The sequence below is a fragment of the Schistocerca piceifrons genome, chromosome 2, assembly GCF_021461385.2.
Source record: "Schistocerca piceifrons isolate TAMUIC-IGC-003096 chromosome 2, iqSchPice1.1, whole genome shotgun sequence".
Taxonomy (NCBI): Eukaryota; Metazoa; Arthropoda; class Insecta; order Orthoptera; family Acrididae; genus Schistocerca; species Schistocerca piceifrons.
This window is the reverse complement of record NC_060139.1, coordinates 1,030,099,612-1,030,115,929: the sequence shown is the minus strand read 5'-3', so window position 1 is coordinate 1,030,115,929 and position 16,318 is coordinate 1,030,099,612. Positions and strand designations below refer to the sequence as shown.

Here is a 16,318-nt window from a genome sequence, read left to right as displayed (position 1 = left end):
GTTTAATAAACTCAAGTGGCAGACTCTGCAAGAGAGGCGCTCTGCATCGCGGTGTAGCTTGCTCGCCAGGTTTCGAGAGGTTGCGTTTCTGGAAGAGGTATCGAATATATTGCTTCCCCCTACTTATACCTCCCGAGGAGATCACGAATGTAAAATTAGAGAGATTAGAGCGCGCACGGAGGCTTTCAGACAGTCGTTCTTCCCGCGAACCATACGCGACTGGATCAGGAAAGGGAGGTAATGACAGTGGCACGTAAAGTGCCCTCTGCCACACACCGTTGGGTGGCTTGCGGAATATAAATGTAGATGTAGATGTAGACAAGTATGTATCTATCCTTGGGTACCATGTCTACACTTATACGCAGTTTGTTTTTCCTAGGAGGATGGCATCTACCAGCACGACACTGTAACGTGTTACACAGCTCGCAGTGTGCGTGCTTGGTTCGAGAGCACCAGGATGGGTTTACCGTACTCGCACGGCCACCGACCGAGAATCTGCAGGACCTCCTCGATTGGGCTGTTCACTCCATGGATCCTCAACCGAGAAACCTAGTGCAGCTGAGCCATGTGGGGTAGCCGCTTAATTAGTTTGTAAGCCTAGGGACCGATGTCCTCAGCAGTTTGGTCCCAAAGAACCTTACCACAAATTTCCAAAAATTTTCCTACTAGCGCAGCTAGCCAAGGCAGGTGTGGCTCGACATCCTTGTTGGTACGTTCCGCCATGACCACACTGATTCTTTTCCTGTACTCCTGTACTGCAAAAGGTGGTTATTCAGGATTGTGACAGGTGGTCACAGTAACGTGACTAGACAGTGTTATCTGCTCTTTCAATCCAGTTGTCGTATAAGAAAATTTGAGTACAAATCAAAGACACATATCTGGAGTGATGAGTGCAGGCCACAGCAATACATTGGCTGTCAAAAACTCCATACACCTCATTAACGTTTATTTTCGGTGCCCAATGTCAGCTATGTTACGTGTCTTTGATATGTACTCAGACTAATTTATAAAACGAGTTAAAATGGGTGACGGAAGTCATGGCACAGAGATATTCACATGTACAGATGGTGTTAGTATCGCGTACACAAGGTATAATAAACTGGCAGGGCATTAGCGGAGCTGTCGTTTTTACTCAGGAGACTCATGTGAAAAGGTATCCTACATGATTATGGCCGCACGATGGGAATTAGACTTTGAACCCGGATTGGTACTTGGAGATAGATGTAGAGGACATTCGATTTCGGTAATCGTTAGTGAATTCAATATTCCGCATTCCAACGTGTCGAGAATGTGCCGAGAATACCACATTTCAGACATTACCTCTCACCAAAGACAACCCAGTGCCCGACGGCCTTCACTTAACGACCAAGAGCAGCGGCGTTTGCTTAGAGTTGTCAGTACTAACAGACAAGCAATACTGCGTGATATAACTTAGAAATCACTGTGGGACGTGCGACGAACGTATCCTTTAGGACCATGCTGCGAAATTTGACGTTAATGGGCTACGGCAGCAAACGACCGACGCGAGAGTCTTTACAGCACGACGGCGCTGCACTCATGGGCTCCTGACCATATCGGTTGGACAGTAGACGAATGGAGAACCTTATGTTGGTGAGAGCTGGTGCTAAGATTCGAGTGTGGTGCGAACTCCGCCAAGCCATGGACCCAGATTGCCAACAAAGCACTGTGCAAGCTGGTGGTGGCTTTTTAATGGTGTGGGCTGTGTTTACATGCAATGGACTGGTCCTCTGATCCAAATGAATCAATCATTGACGGGACGTGGTTATGTTCGGCTACTTGGAGACCATTTCCAGCCATTCATTGACTGCGTGTTCCCAAACAACGATGGAATTTTTATGGATAGCAATGCGCCGTTCACCGGGCCGCTGTTGTTCGCAGATTGTTTGAAGAACATTCGAGTAAATGGTTTGGCCACCCAGATCACCCGACGTGAATTCCTTCGAACATTTATGGAGCATGATATGGAGGTCAGTTAACACACAAAATCCTGCATCGGCAACAGTTTCGCAATGCTGTACGGCTATAGAAGCTGCATGTCTCAGTATTCCTGCAGGGGCCTTCCAACGGAGTCTATTTGTTGCAGTGCGCCGCGCAAAAGACGGTCCGACACAATATTATAAGGTATCCCACGACATTTGTCACCTTACTGTGTACTTTACTTCGACGCTGACATATCTTTCAGGCAGGTCGGACATTTGAGCTTGCTACAAAGCCTAAATCATGACTGTGTGAAATAAACTAATAGTAATTTACAGCCAAGTGGCGGAAATTTCTTTCAAGAAGTTCTAAATGATTGTTGTCCCCCACGAAGGAAAAATGACATGGAAGGTCACAGCCCAGTATGCTCCACGACTGCTCCCACCAGTTGCGTTGAAAAACCGTTCAAACCGAGCAGGCAGCGGTAATGTCGCAGCAGTATCAAGCCGATCCAGATGGTTTGTTTGGCCGCCTACATTTTGCTGCACCCCCCAGTCTTCTCCTGAGATGACACTGAATGACTTGTTCCTGTTTCCTCTGATGAGAAAGAGGTAATTTTCGAGATCGAATTTCTCCTGAGTAACCAAACCGCATGCTTCTACTACCAAATCATCCATCGTTGGCAAAAAAAAAAACGCGTCGTACTGAAGTATAAGTACGCAGAGAAGCATTCAGATCACTTACAAGGCAACCTCCCCATCGCACCCCCCTCAGATTTAGTTATAAGTTGACACAGTGGATAGGCCTTGAAAAACTGAACACAGATCAACTGACAAAACAGGAAGAAGTTGTGTGGAACTGTGAAAAAATAACCAAAAATACAAACTGAGTAGTTCATGGGAAGATAGGCAACATCAAGGACGGCGGAAACGCATGAGCGCCGTGGTCTCGTGGTAACGTGAGCAGCTGCGGAACGAAAGGTCCTTGGTTCAAATCTTCCATCGAGTGAAAAGTTTATTTTTTTATTTTCAGTTTATGTGACAAACTATTATGTTTTCATCATTTTTTTGGGAGTGATTATCACATTCACAAGAAAACCTAAATCGGGCAAGGTAGAAGAATCTTTTACCCATTCGCCAAGTGTACAAGTTAGGTGGGTCGACAACATATTCCTGTCATGTGACGCACATGCCGTCACCAGTGTCGTATAGAATATATCAGATGTGTTTTCCTGTGGAGGAATCGGTTGACCTATGACCTTGCGATCAAATGTTTTCGGTTCCCATTGGAGAGGCACGTCCTTTCGTCTACTAATCGCACGGTTTTGCGATGCGGTCGCAAAACACAGACACTAAACTTATTACAGTGAACAGAGACGTCAATGAACGAACGGACAGATAATAACCATGCAAAAATAAAGAAAGTGAAATTGTCACTTGATGAGGAGACTTGAACCAAGGACCTCTACTTCTGCAGCTCCTCACGCTACCACGAGACCACGGCGCTCGTGTGCTAAGTGTCTCCATGATATTGCCTATGTCGCCCATGGGCTACTCAGTTTGTATATTTTGCTTATTTTTTCACAGTTCCACACAACTTCTTCCTGTTTTCTCAATTGATCTGTGTTCAGTTTATCAAGGCCTATCCACTGTGTCAACTTATATCTAAATCTGAGGGGGGTGCGATGGGGAGGTTCCCTTGTTAGTTTCATGTTTGCAGCATGAATTTTCCGAGATGGCAAACCTTACCACTGTTCCTCATGCTAGGCATGGTTCTATTGGCAGACAGACACCCTTTCGTTCTTCGCCCGAGAAAAGGCTTATGGGTGGACCTACAGCTTGCTATGAAATACAAACCACACTACTATACATACAAAGAATCTGCCGGAAGTGACAGTAACTAGTCAATATTGTTCAGTTTTTTTTCCACGCCTACATTTAAAGTTCCTGGTCTTGCTTCATCCCATACACTGGTGCACCACTTGAATGAATGCCTTGGCCATACACCGCTAACACTGCCCATGAATTGATGCTAATATAGGACCCGTCATCAGGGCATTTACTCTTGCACAGCAAGGTAGGCAGTGGCCCCGTAGTCGTAGTATCATGGCTAGCCCCGGCTGATCAATCGCAGGACTACTTGTCAACATAATGTTGTTTTCCTTCTTCGTACGACTTGATTGCACCACGCTGTTGGTAATGATCACGGCGTTGACAAAAATTTTTGACGTCACTGGCCTCACAAGCACAGGCATCACTGATAATGCTGACGCAATGTCAAGACTGATGGTGGCTCACCATTAACGTGGCCTCAGTTCGCTGACTTATGCGTCCTAAATGGCATACAACACTTAATGACACTCCCTTCCCACTTACAATGTAATAGCGAAACTTAGGTTGATGCTCATTTTCAAGGCATACGTGCTTAAGGTGATACAAGTAACCACTTCACTCGCGGTTCTAGGCGCGCAGTCCGGAACCGCGCGACTGCTAAGGTCGCGGGTTCGAATCCTGCCTCGGGCATGGATGTGTGTGATGTCCTTAGGTTAGTTAGGTTTAAGTAGTTCTAACAAGGGAACCTCCCCATCGCACCCCCCTCAGATTTAGTTATAACTTGGCACAGTGGATAGGCCTTGATAAACCGAACACAGATCAATTGAGAATACAGGAAGAAGTTGTGTGAAACTGTGAAAAAATAAGCAAAATATACAAACTGAGTAGTCCATGGGCCACATAGGCAACATCAAGGAGCACGTGAGCTCAGGAACGCCGTGGTCTCGTGGTAGCGTGAGCAGCTGCAGAAGGAGAGGTCCTTGGTTCAAGTCTTCGCACAAGTGGAAATTTTACTTTCTTTATTTTTGCATAGTTATATCTGTCCGTTCGTTCATTGACGTCTCTGTTCACTGTAATAAGTTTAGTGTAATAAGTTGTGCGACCGCATCGCAAAACCGTGCGATTAGTAGACGAAAGGACGTGCTTCTCCAATCGGAACCGAAAACATTTGATCGAAAGGTCATTGGTCAACCGATTCCTCCACAGGAAAACACATCTGATATATTCTATACGACACTGGTGGCGGCATGTGCGTCACCAAACCTAACTTGTACACTTGGCGAATGGGTAAAAAAGATTCTTCTACCTTGCCCGATTTAGGTTTTCTTGTGGATGTGATAATCACTCCCAAAAAAGTGATGAAAACGTAAGAGTTTGTCACATAAACTGAAAATAAAAAATTAAAGTTTTCACTCGATGGAAGATTTGAACCAAGGACCTTTCGTTCCGCAGCTGCTCACGTTACGAGACCACGGCGCTCCTGCAATACCAGTGTCCTTGATGTTGCCTATCTTCCCATGAACTACTCAGTTTGTATATTTTGCTTATTTTTTCACAGTTTCACACAACTTCTTCCTGTTTTCTCAATTGATCCGTATTCAGTTTTTCAAGGCCTATCCAATGTGCCAACTTATAACTAAATCTGAGGGGGGTGCGATGGGGAGGTTCTCTTCTAAGTTCTAGGGGACTGAGGACCACAGCTGTAAAGTCCCATAGTGCTCAGAGCCATTTGAACCATTTTTTAACCACTTCAGAGGCCATCGTTACATTGCTTTTTCAGTATGTACAGCTGTGGAAATTAGGTTATCGGAATATGAAAGAAGCTGGAGACTGCCAAAAACAGATTCAGTCTTTGTGGAAAGAGAGAGAGAGAGACAGAGAGGGAAACACGCGATGCTATGTAAGAACACAGAGTTTCCAGGAGGTAAAATTGAATAAAACGTTATCGACAAGTTTTTAAAATGGCACGAGCAGTCACCAAGTACTCCGCAGCCATTCCCTAGTAAAACAGTGAACGAGATACATCCTGAAACTAGCTGTATCGTCACGAAAGCAAAGCCAACAGAACCAAACATTACCAGGATTGAGCACCCACTAAGCAATGACGAAAGGATGGTGGTCCATCTTGCTTACCAAGGGAAACGCAGCTGTAATTATGGAACACGCGGATTACAACACGAAGATCTGTGCGTTGCTGGACAAAGGCACTTACTGGGAGCTCCCGCGCGACCCATCATTGAGAATAATAAATGTTACATGTGAGCTTCTTAAGCGCTCATCGTTGGAAGAGGGCGTTGTCAGGTACCAAGACCACCTACTGTTTATGTTCTACCTAAGACCCAGAAGAATGGGACACGCTTCCGCCTCATGGCAGCCATCATTGATTCACTGACTTACAAACGGCCGAACTACTTAGCCAGCCTCCTCGCTCTGCATGTGGTTCACTGCGCACGTCATATTAAGAGATCATCCGATTTTAGCGGCAGAATGAACCGCCTTTGTCTCGGTGACATTATGGTCAGTTTTGATTTGGTGGCACTGTTTACGAATGTGCGTATCAAAGACTCTTTGGACCTAGTATGCTAGTTCTTTGTAAGTGACTTGGTGGAGTTATTTAGGCATACTCTTAAGTCATCTTACATTTCTGTACAACAGCCAGTATTAAGAGACTGAGGCGTAGAGCCTAGTATGGCATCTGATGTGTTGGCAAATGTGCCAACACCTTGTAGATAGAGGAGGCCGAAATGCACGCTATCTGACGCAGACGGGCGTGAATTCTGGAACAGGATAAATAGTGAATTCTAATAAGAAAAGTATGCAGCTCCTCGAATACTTAACTTTTATTTATCCTTGTTGTATGCAGCATTCTTAATGAGACATTTCATACGATAACTGTCAACTATGTAAGGCTAATGGCGCCTTGCTAGGTCGTAGCCATGGACTTAGCTGAAGGCTATTCTAACTGTCTCTCGGCAAATGAGAGAAGGCTTCGTCTGTGTAGTCGCTAGCAAAGTCGTCGTACAACTGGGCGAGTGCTACTCCGTATCTCGAGACCTGCCTTGTGGTGGCGCTCGGTCTGCGATCACACAGTGGCGACACGCGGGTCCGACATGTACTAAATGGACCGCCGCCGATTTAAGCTACCACCTAGCAAGTGTGGTGTCTGGCGGTGACAACACAGCATCTATGTCAGTCAGACAGTACGAGGCAGATGTCTCACACAATGAGTCATGACTCCAGTGCGACAGATGTTCGCTCTGAACCAGCAGCAGTTTCAAGTCTTTTCGGCTGTCTATGCTGACATATGTAGGTATAACTATCTTTTGGAAACAAAAACGTATCTTGTGTGAATCTTATGTCTTATATTAAGTGTTGTTGATTTAATAAGTTTAGTTAGTAGTATGACTGAAGGTGTCAATGCCGAGTAATGTAATGAATGAATATTGTTATTTCAGTTTCCTCTCTTTGTACTGTTGCAACTCCTACGTTACTGAGTTGTGCATGCGGTCTTCGTCAATTCGTCGTAATACAGTGTCGAAACAACAAACTTTATTGGCATTCTTTTCTAGTAAAATACAGCACAACCATATTGGAGAAGACATATTAGACGAGCGTGAATTTATTGTAAGAGATGCTAGTGGATCTGATGGCGAAATGCTTTCTGAATCTTTAGTTACTCTTCCTTAGTCTTCGAACGTAATATTTTTGATCCATCCTTGAGTCTCCATCCTAAGCAGAGTGTTGAAACTTGTACTCTGACCGCTTTCGGGGTGGGGCTTTTTGTATATTGTGTGAGAAAATGATATCAAAGCTGTACAAAAAACAGGGATCGTGTTCATGTTTGCGTCTTTCACAAAATTTTAAAAAGTTAGTGGAAGCACGGGAAAAATACAAAAGCACGCCAAGTCAGAAAAGCTTGCAAAATCCGATGCACTTGAAAACTGGAAATTACGGGGATTAAAGGCGCCAATTCAATCGCAGATAATTAAAAAAATTAAACTGAAGAAGTGCTAAATCGCCAAGCGGTGTGTTCTTTAGTTCGAAGTGTGTATTTCCTTTGTTATATCCACACAACGAAATACGAACCTCTAATTCGTAAGGTAGTACTAAAAAATGCGCTAAATTTCAGAGTGAAAGGACCACATACTTTAGCATATACACTACTTCATAATTATTAAATTTAATTACTGACGTTTCAGACAGTCAAGATGAAGCAGTTCTCCATGGTAAATACTTTTCCTTAGTGGCAGACAATTCTACAAGTGTTTTTAACCAAAGTGAATTGTTTTTGCTACTCTGTTATGTTACACCGACTTCGTCTTCGAACAGTTTTTCTGTCTGGTTGAACTGAAGAGTATTACAGCTGAAACATGATTTATAGCAACTGAAGGTGAATTTAAGAAATGAAAACTCTGTTGTAGCAAATCAATAACATGCTCTTTCGATGGTCTTGTAATGTAACCCTTATTTTCTAACCATATTTTTATTTACCTTATTTTCCAAATTTACGTTTTATTTGGCGTCTGCAGATATTAGTAGTATTGAGTAAGCTCAAACAGTACTGCAGAAGGCATTAAGCGCGCGTTAAGATTTCAGTTCTCACGCTAGCTAAAGTAATCACTGACTCATCTGGCGCTGCCAATAGATTGTAGGGTGAGGTGAACTGGCTAGCCGTAAAGGGACCCTCACATGCTCAAAACTTATTGCACAGTATCGGTATCGCACAATAAAACTGACCGTCTGAGAGCGGTACTGATGGTTTGCCCAGTATACTGAAGGGGACTGCACAACATTAAAAATATTGATGCTCAATCGACGTATTGCACAGTATGTCGTAATATGTAAGGGAGACGAGTAATAAACGGCTGATTCTGCCGAGAAATCGTGATGTGTGGAGATGCAAACTGATGAAGCGACGCCATATGAATATGAGTACATCAGGAAAAGCAGATGACAGGAATCATCTATTGAAGTGCATTCGGAGGAGTAGTTTGATTACGTAATTAATATTTATGTGTTTAAGTACAGGAAAATAGCACTGCAACTACTTACTTTCGTCGTTTCAGAAGCTTTAACTATTCATTACTGAAATACGTAACAGCACTACCTCCCGATCCTACACAATAATGTATCTTACTGTTTCCACAATCTGTTTCTGAGTAAACAAGGCGTAAGGAAGTTCACCAATTCGTTGAAAGATTCCTCGTTCATTCTTTAAAAAATTCCGATAGTCAACAGGCTCTGCTTCAAATTCTATTAGCGTGTTAGTACGGCCGTGTCTAGAACGCCTTCCAAGCCACTTTTTCGCCCGTCATCGCTTCCTGTCGCTTTTCTTTTTGAAATATGTAGCGATTGCAGTCGTACTACATGCGAGTCCTACTTCATCAAGCTCTAACGGTCATAAAAACTCCCTTACACCAATGTTACTAAGCAAGAAATGGTTCAGTTCAGTAACCAAACAAACAATGTTTAAGCTAACGAAGCTGTAAAACAGCTGTTTCACAGTTGTCAGTATGAGAAAAGAAAAGAAAATTGAGGCTGTGTTAGATGTCGATCAGTTCGGCTGTAGGAAAGGTAAAGGCATCAATGAGGCAATTCTGACGTGGCGGTTGATAATGGACGCAAGACTAAAGAAAAATCGAGACACGTTCATTGGATTTGTCGACCTGGAAAAATCGTTCCACAATGTCAAATGGTGTAAGATGTTCGAAATTCTGAGAAAAATAGGGGTAAGCTACAGGGTGAGACGCGTAATACACAATATGTACAAGAGCCTAGAGGGAATAATAAGAATGGACCACTAAGACCTAAATGCTTGGATTAAAAAGGTTATAGGACAGGGATGTAGTCTTTCGCCCCTACTGTTCAATCTGCACATCGAAGAAGCAATGATGGCAATAAAAGAAACGTTCAGAACGGAATTAAAAGTCAAGGTGAAAGGATATCAATGATACGATTCGCTGATGACATTGCTATCCTGAGTGAAAGTGAAGAAGAATTAAATGATCTGCTGAACGGAGTAAACAGTCTAATGAGTACACATTATGGTTTGAGAGTAAATCGGAGAAAGACGAAGGTAATGAGAAGTAGTAGAAATGAGAACAGCGAGAAACTTAGCATCAGGATTGATGGTCACGAAGTCAATGAAGTTAAGGAATTCTGCTACCTAGGCAGTAAAATAACCAATGACGGACGGAGGACGGAGGACATCAAAAGCAGACTCGCTATGGCAAAAAAGGCATTTCTGGCCAAGAGAAGTCTACTAATATCAAATACCGGCCTTAATTTGAGGAAGAAATTTCTGAGGATGTACGTCTGGAGTACAGCATTGTATGGTAGTGAAACATGGATTGTAGGAAAACCGGAACAGAAGAGAATCCAACCATTTCAGATGTGGTGATAAGGACGAGTGTTGAAAATTAGGTGGACTGATAAGGTGAGGAATGTGGAGGTTCTACGCAGAATCGGAGAGGAAAGGAATATGTGGAAAACACTGATAAAGAGAAGGGACAGGATGATAGGACAGCTGCTAAGACATGAGGGAATGACTCCCATGGTACTAGAGGGAGCTGTAGAGGGCAAAAACTGTAGAGGAAGACAGAGATTGGAATACGTCAAGCAAATAATTGAGGACGTAGGTTGGAACTGATATTCTGAGATGAAGAGGTTAGCGCTGGAAAGAAATTCGTGGCGGGCCGCAAAACACTAGTCAGAAGACTGATGACTCAAAAAAAGAAAAAAAAAGTGCGAGATATCGAAGGCGCGCCATACTCGCCAGCCACCAAGAGGGTGACTTTCCAGCGAGTTCTGTCGTAAAAGTGATATATTGTTTCATTATTAGCAGTTTACGGCGTTTTTTCGAATAAACACATCATAATGGTACCGACAGATAATTTTCAAGTAATATAGTTACCCGCGTTGTTAGTTAGAAATACACGGCATAGAACCGTATTTTCTGGAGAATATCATCGCGCTACTACAGCTTCCGCGAGGGACATCAACCACGAGAGCTTAACGGCAAAAGAGGGAGGAGGAAATCCTACACTACGACTCAATAAAATAATTCAAGGATGGATTATCTTAATCTCTGAAAATCTCGGATGAAAATGCAGGCCAACCAAACTGTACGCCTCTTATAACCTCTTTCTACGGACTCACTAGCGAGTCTGGTGACATACTTCTGTTCAGGACGCTTAGCAAAGTGAGGGGATCCTGCGTGCTGCTGTGCTTCTGTCGCTGGGGTCCGTGCTCAGTTATCAGAGAAATGTTTTGTCAGTTGCTGCCACCAACTGTAGGAATAAACAAACTATAATAAAAAGCACTTTACTTATTGTTAAGGACATTTATAGAGCTTTTCACCCTGTTTCGAAACGAGAAAACGTTTTCATGAAATTTAATGTGCTTTGGAAGACTGTGTTTTAAAAACACCCGAAGCTGTTGACATCCGCTGGTTCAGTACCTACTGTACAGTGCATGGAATATTCCTATGCTAGAAGTCCATTATGATGGCAATTGAACACAACACATGGACTGTTCGGGTTTGGCAGGAGCAATCTCGTTAGAAATTATGAGCTACAATTTCGTTGCAGTTTTAGTGATTTTCGACGATACGTTAAATGCCGTCTCAAACTGAAGTAAAGTTTCGAAAAAACGATCATTCAGAATTTCGCAGCTCCTTATACTTGTTACTGGAACTCAATGACATTTAAGACACGTCGACTGGTTTTGCGATTGCGACGGAAATAGTGTAGAAAATGAAACATTAAATAAAATTAAAACATTTAAATGAGAGGGCTGTGAAATTGATACAATAAGTGCATACTTCGAACTTGCATGACGTTAGGACTTAAAAACGTTGACGCTGTTATTGTACGCTTGCGTTCGTTTACGTATGTTGCGAGTAGTATATCAGATGACGTTGCTTCTTTTATATTAAGGACAAATATCGGCTATGTAGCACTGAGAACACTCGCTGAATTTGTGCCGTGCATTCCCGTTTCCGTTTCCAGCGTAGAAAGTCCATTCAATACATTGAATAGGGTGATGACAAAATCAAGAAACAGGATAAGTCGGGATACGCTTCAAGCTTGTGTGAAGGTGTCAACAGATGGGGGCGAGGAACCCACAGAAACTTTCATCAACAGATATGCTCCAAAAGAGCTTCGATGCATCGTTTACAGTGTATGTTAGTTGTTGCACGCAAAATTGTTTTATTGAATTTTATTAAGATAATTAATTTTTTTCATCTACTAAACTTACACAACCGATTCTCGCTCTTACTCTGATTAGTCAACTTCTGCTCCTCACTGATTCATTCTGTACTGCAGCCATACATTGCTGGTACAGTTGCTATGTTAATTACCTGTTTCACGATTGCCGCTACTCTGACGGTTTATTTTGGTACAGTTCACTCGCAATGGCCAGGGTCCTTGTTTATGCTACTTTTTTTATACTCTTTTTACGGCAATTTTACGCATGACTACGTGTAACAGGTTTTCTGTTTGACCGCCTTACGCCAGTGGCTGGACACTCACGGAGCCTGTCCTCAAGCATGTCAACTACTGCTTGCCAATAGTGGAAAGTGAACAGTACTTACCGTCTAAGGCGGAAATGTTGCCATTTCAGAAAATCTGTATGTCTTCTCAAGGAAAGTAGCTTATTTTTTGCTTATGTTTGTATTGACCAACAAGGACCATGCAACAACTATGTTTCCTCTGCTTTCTTTGTTGTTGCTTCTATTTTTGCAGTACTCCGTCATCTTCTTCCCATGTTTCTTTTTCCTAGAGGAAAAGCCTTCTGGATTTATTCTTAAAACGGTTTCTTTCTGTTATTTCTGATTCTGTGATGTTTCTTCCCAGTTCTTTTTTATTTCTGTAACCGATTTCTTTTTCCAGTAGTACAAGCATATTCGTCTCGTTACGCTATCTCATTCAGTCGGTAGAGGTGTTGGTAGAAGTTTCGACGTTTCGTCATTACTTTTGGTATTTTTTTCTGTATTTCGTAGCTTTCCTCTTTGCTTCTCACTTTCCAGCCATCTGTAGTTCCATTGTATCGATTATTATTCTAATAATCGGTCTTTCAAGTACCTCTATTCTGTCCGTCGTTAAACACTCTCATGCATATAAATATTTTGGTCTTACCACTGTCGTGTAGTGTAGTAGTTTTGTTTTTCTAGATATTCCTTTCTTGTTGACACATGTTTTTGTCAAGTCATATGCTCTTTCTATTCTATTAACTCTTACATTTATTGCAGATTTTTCTAGTCCATTCTGCAGTGCAGTTTCTCCAGGATATTTAAATTAATTACCACACTCTATTTTTACCTATTTGTGTTTCTGTGTACTTTGGTGTTTTTATATTTATCTTGAATTTTTTATCAGCTGAGGTTCTGAGTTCAGTTTTTTTCGCTATTTTTTCCAGAAGATCTGAGTAACTGCCCCCGTCAGATTTTCTGAAACTAATGCAAATTCCCCTGCAAAAGCCACGCGTTTTATCTTGATTCTATTTGTTTTCCTTCCCGGAATTATTAGTTCTATTTTGCGATTTTTTTATCTCCAAATTCCTGAGCTTTTTTTTTCACAACACAGCTCAACAGTAACGGTAAGCAGCCGTCCCCTTGTCTAACAACAGTTTTTACTTCAAATGGCAGAGATATTTCTCCCATAAATGTAACTACGGATGTATTTGTTACAGTTTCACGAATTATGTTTGCTAATTTTTCATTAACTATTATTGTTATTATTAATAATATCATTACTATTTCCTTCCGCTCATGCATATTGTTGTGTTGGCTCAACGTGGATGACTGGTTAGATGTAAGAGGAATCCCGGAGGTCCTAATACTGCCAGGTGAAATATACATATAACCAAACAAACTCTTGCGTTTAGAAAATCGTTGTTGTCATGCTTCATCTCGTCATATACGTGCTAATTGTGGAACTTCTCTGAAGGTTTCCACAGGATGGATGAGGAAAGCAACGGAAGCAGTTGCTGATGATCAAACATAGTGTCGCAGGGAAAGGAGCGATGTGAGAGCAACAAGCTCCGCCTACCTCATGCGCTGCTGGTACCACATGCGTGCTGCGGGATTTCGCACCTAGTATCGGTATAAAAATAGAAGACATACGTGGAGCAACGAACACAAATGTTTCGTGACAGTCCTTTATTGAACTGTTTGCTTTCAGTTACGGCATTTTACTTTACAGATTAATTATTAATTCTCAAAAAATGCACTCGACCATGTTGTTAGTTATATCCCCAGCTTCATTCCGTTTTTGGTGTTCCAAAAAAAGCGTTATAAGATTTTAATGTCCTCAAAACACGTGTATGAACGGTTTCTCACATAGGATCAGCAGCACTGCCGGGTTGTTAGCTGACAATTCCGTTGTCTACAAGAAAGCATCGTATCAGGCAGTACTTCCTATTAGTTTATTAAATGGCAGCTCTATTGACATATGGCTGAATGCAATATATCGCCTATAACATAGAGAAAGAACCTTCCAGTACTTCATTATAAGATCAGTGGTAATTTTTTGGAGCCTGTTACATTGTATAGGTACCTAGGGTAATAGTGAGAAGCTCAGACATAAACTGTAGTTTGTCAACAATAAAAATGATTTTCTGAAATGAGATAATTTATTAATAGCGAAGATAGATTTGACTGTAAGGAATTCTGTTTTCAAAGTATTCGTCTGAAGAATGGCCTTATACAGAAGTGGTTGGCAGACGACAAATTTTACAGACAAGAAGGGAACAGAAGCTTTTGAAATCTGGCGCTGCAAAAACAATGCTGAACACGGATCACGTCACTAATAAACAGGTACCGCACTTAATTCACTTGTTGAAAAACTGCTTTGTGGCACAACCTGAATAAAAGAATGGATCAGTTGGTAGGACACATCCTTAGGCATCAAGAAATCCTAATTTTGTAAGGAGGGTAAAGTGGGGAGGGGGGGGGGAGTAAAATTGTAAACAGAAAGACAAAGAATTGAATGAAGTAAGTAGGTTTAAAATGGATGCAGGGTGCAGTAGTTATGCAGATATGGAAGGGTACGTAAAGTGCACAAAGACAGGGTTCGACTGTGCTCACAACAAGGCGGAAAGCATATTAAACACCGATTACAGTAAACCGAAACAGAAAAATGTAATTTTTCTAATAATTTGTTTAAGGGGTATTACAATTGCGAAAAACTCTGATTCAAACTTAAGTGTGTGATCAAAATTTATCTCTGACTGCAACATTAAACAGTACATCCATTATCATATAAACTTTCATTTTCTTTTTGTAAATGTTATTCAAATCGTCAGCTCCAGGATCAGGTTGTGATGTCATTGAAACTGAGCAAAATACAGAAAAGTAACATTTCAGACAAAAAAAGATGTTCAGTGTACGAATCTTTTCAACAGCACTAAGTTTTTCCCAAGTCTGCTATTGAAATTAACGTTGAGTTCATTTTCTCGGTAGATCTGAAGCATTTTTATATGTAGAAGCTGATTCTAACAAGCACTCTCCGAGGAGTCATTGGTAACTCCCACGAGATGCTCAGAACCGCTTCATCACGCAAGTCTGAAACAGTCAAGTAGTATTGTACCTGCAGCAAGAGAACCGGTGGCGTAGCGCTGTCACACCAAGATGTCACGCAGGCTGCTGAATCACCACAGAGCACACAAGAAATGCATGCAGTCTTCTCTGATCTCCATCTGCGACACTGCGTTCCTCGATGGCGTGGAGGAGTGACTACAGAGCACTCTAGTGAGAGGACAGCGCATCTTGCAATCTCCGCCAGATGGTACTGCCGTTGCATCGCTGCCAAACAGTTGAAAATCTGTTCTTTATACGATTGTAAAATTGACGTCTGAATGACTCACTTTCTTTAAGTGCGAATTGACAGTCTTTGTAATTACAAACAATGGTGGAAACAATCTTACTGGGAAGAAAGTGCTGACGAAGATACGCGGGAGAGAAATCGCCACTGTGCTAAAATTAGCGCGTTCTGGAAGTCTATGTATAGCGGCGGAAGCTAAACTGACCTCCGAAGGGCATGCCTCGTGTTGGTGTATCGAGCGCAAGACAACTTCCTTACATCTGAAATCACTAACGTGGTAAGCAGCTGAGTACAAACTGAGAGCTGTGTAAATGATAATTCAAAACTGTTGTTGTTGCTGCACCTGAGAGTTGGTCTTACAAATTAAATATCGCTTAAGAGGAGAGCGCATTTGTGGATGTTCAAGTAATTTTACCCCTGTTTCAGCATTTAATAAATACCGAAACATGTCTCCAAAATAACAACTACAAATTTTATATGAAGTTGAAAAAAGTAAACGGCTGGATATTTTAGAGTAACTGGAGATTTATGCAGCGAAACGGAAGGAAGTGGACAACCTCCTCAATCAGCGGAGTGAGTTTGTAACAATGCATATTTTAATATTTAGACGATGTATTCATTTGACGGGTTCCGTGCGTCCTCCATGTGTGTTCCAGCTCATTATGGAGCCTCCCTGCTGCAATTTGCCATCCAGGCACAATCTTCACTTCTGAGAATCTGCCC

General features: G+C 42.0%; 1 protein-coding gene across 1 annotated transcript in view; it reads right to left on the bottom strand.

Moving 5' to 3' along the window:
- The window catches only part of LOC124777177 (dehydrogenase/reductase SDR family member 11-like), a 128,173-nt gene extending 112,686 nt beyond the window's left edge, over positions 1-15,487 (bottom strand). Inside the window, exon 1 of the mRNA XM_047252488.1 lies at positions 15,362-15,487. The gene's annotated coding sequence lies outside the window, so the exon portion shown is untranslated. The remainder of the gene's footprint in view (positions 1-15,361) is intronic.
- Between the last annotated feature and the right edge of the window lie 831 nt (positions 15,488-16,318).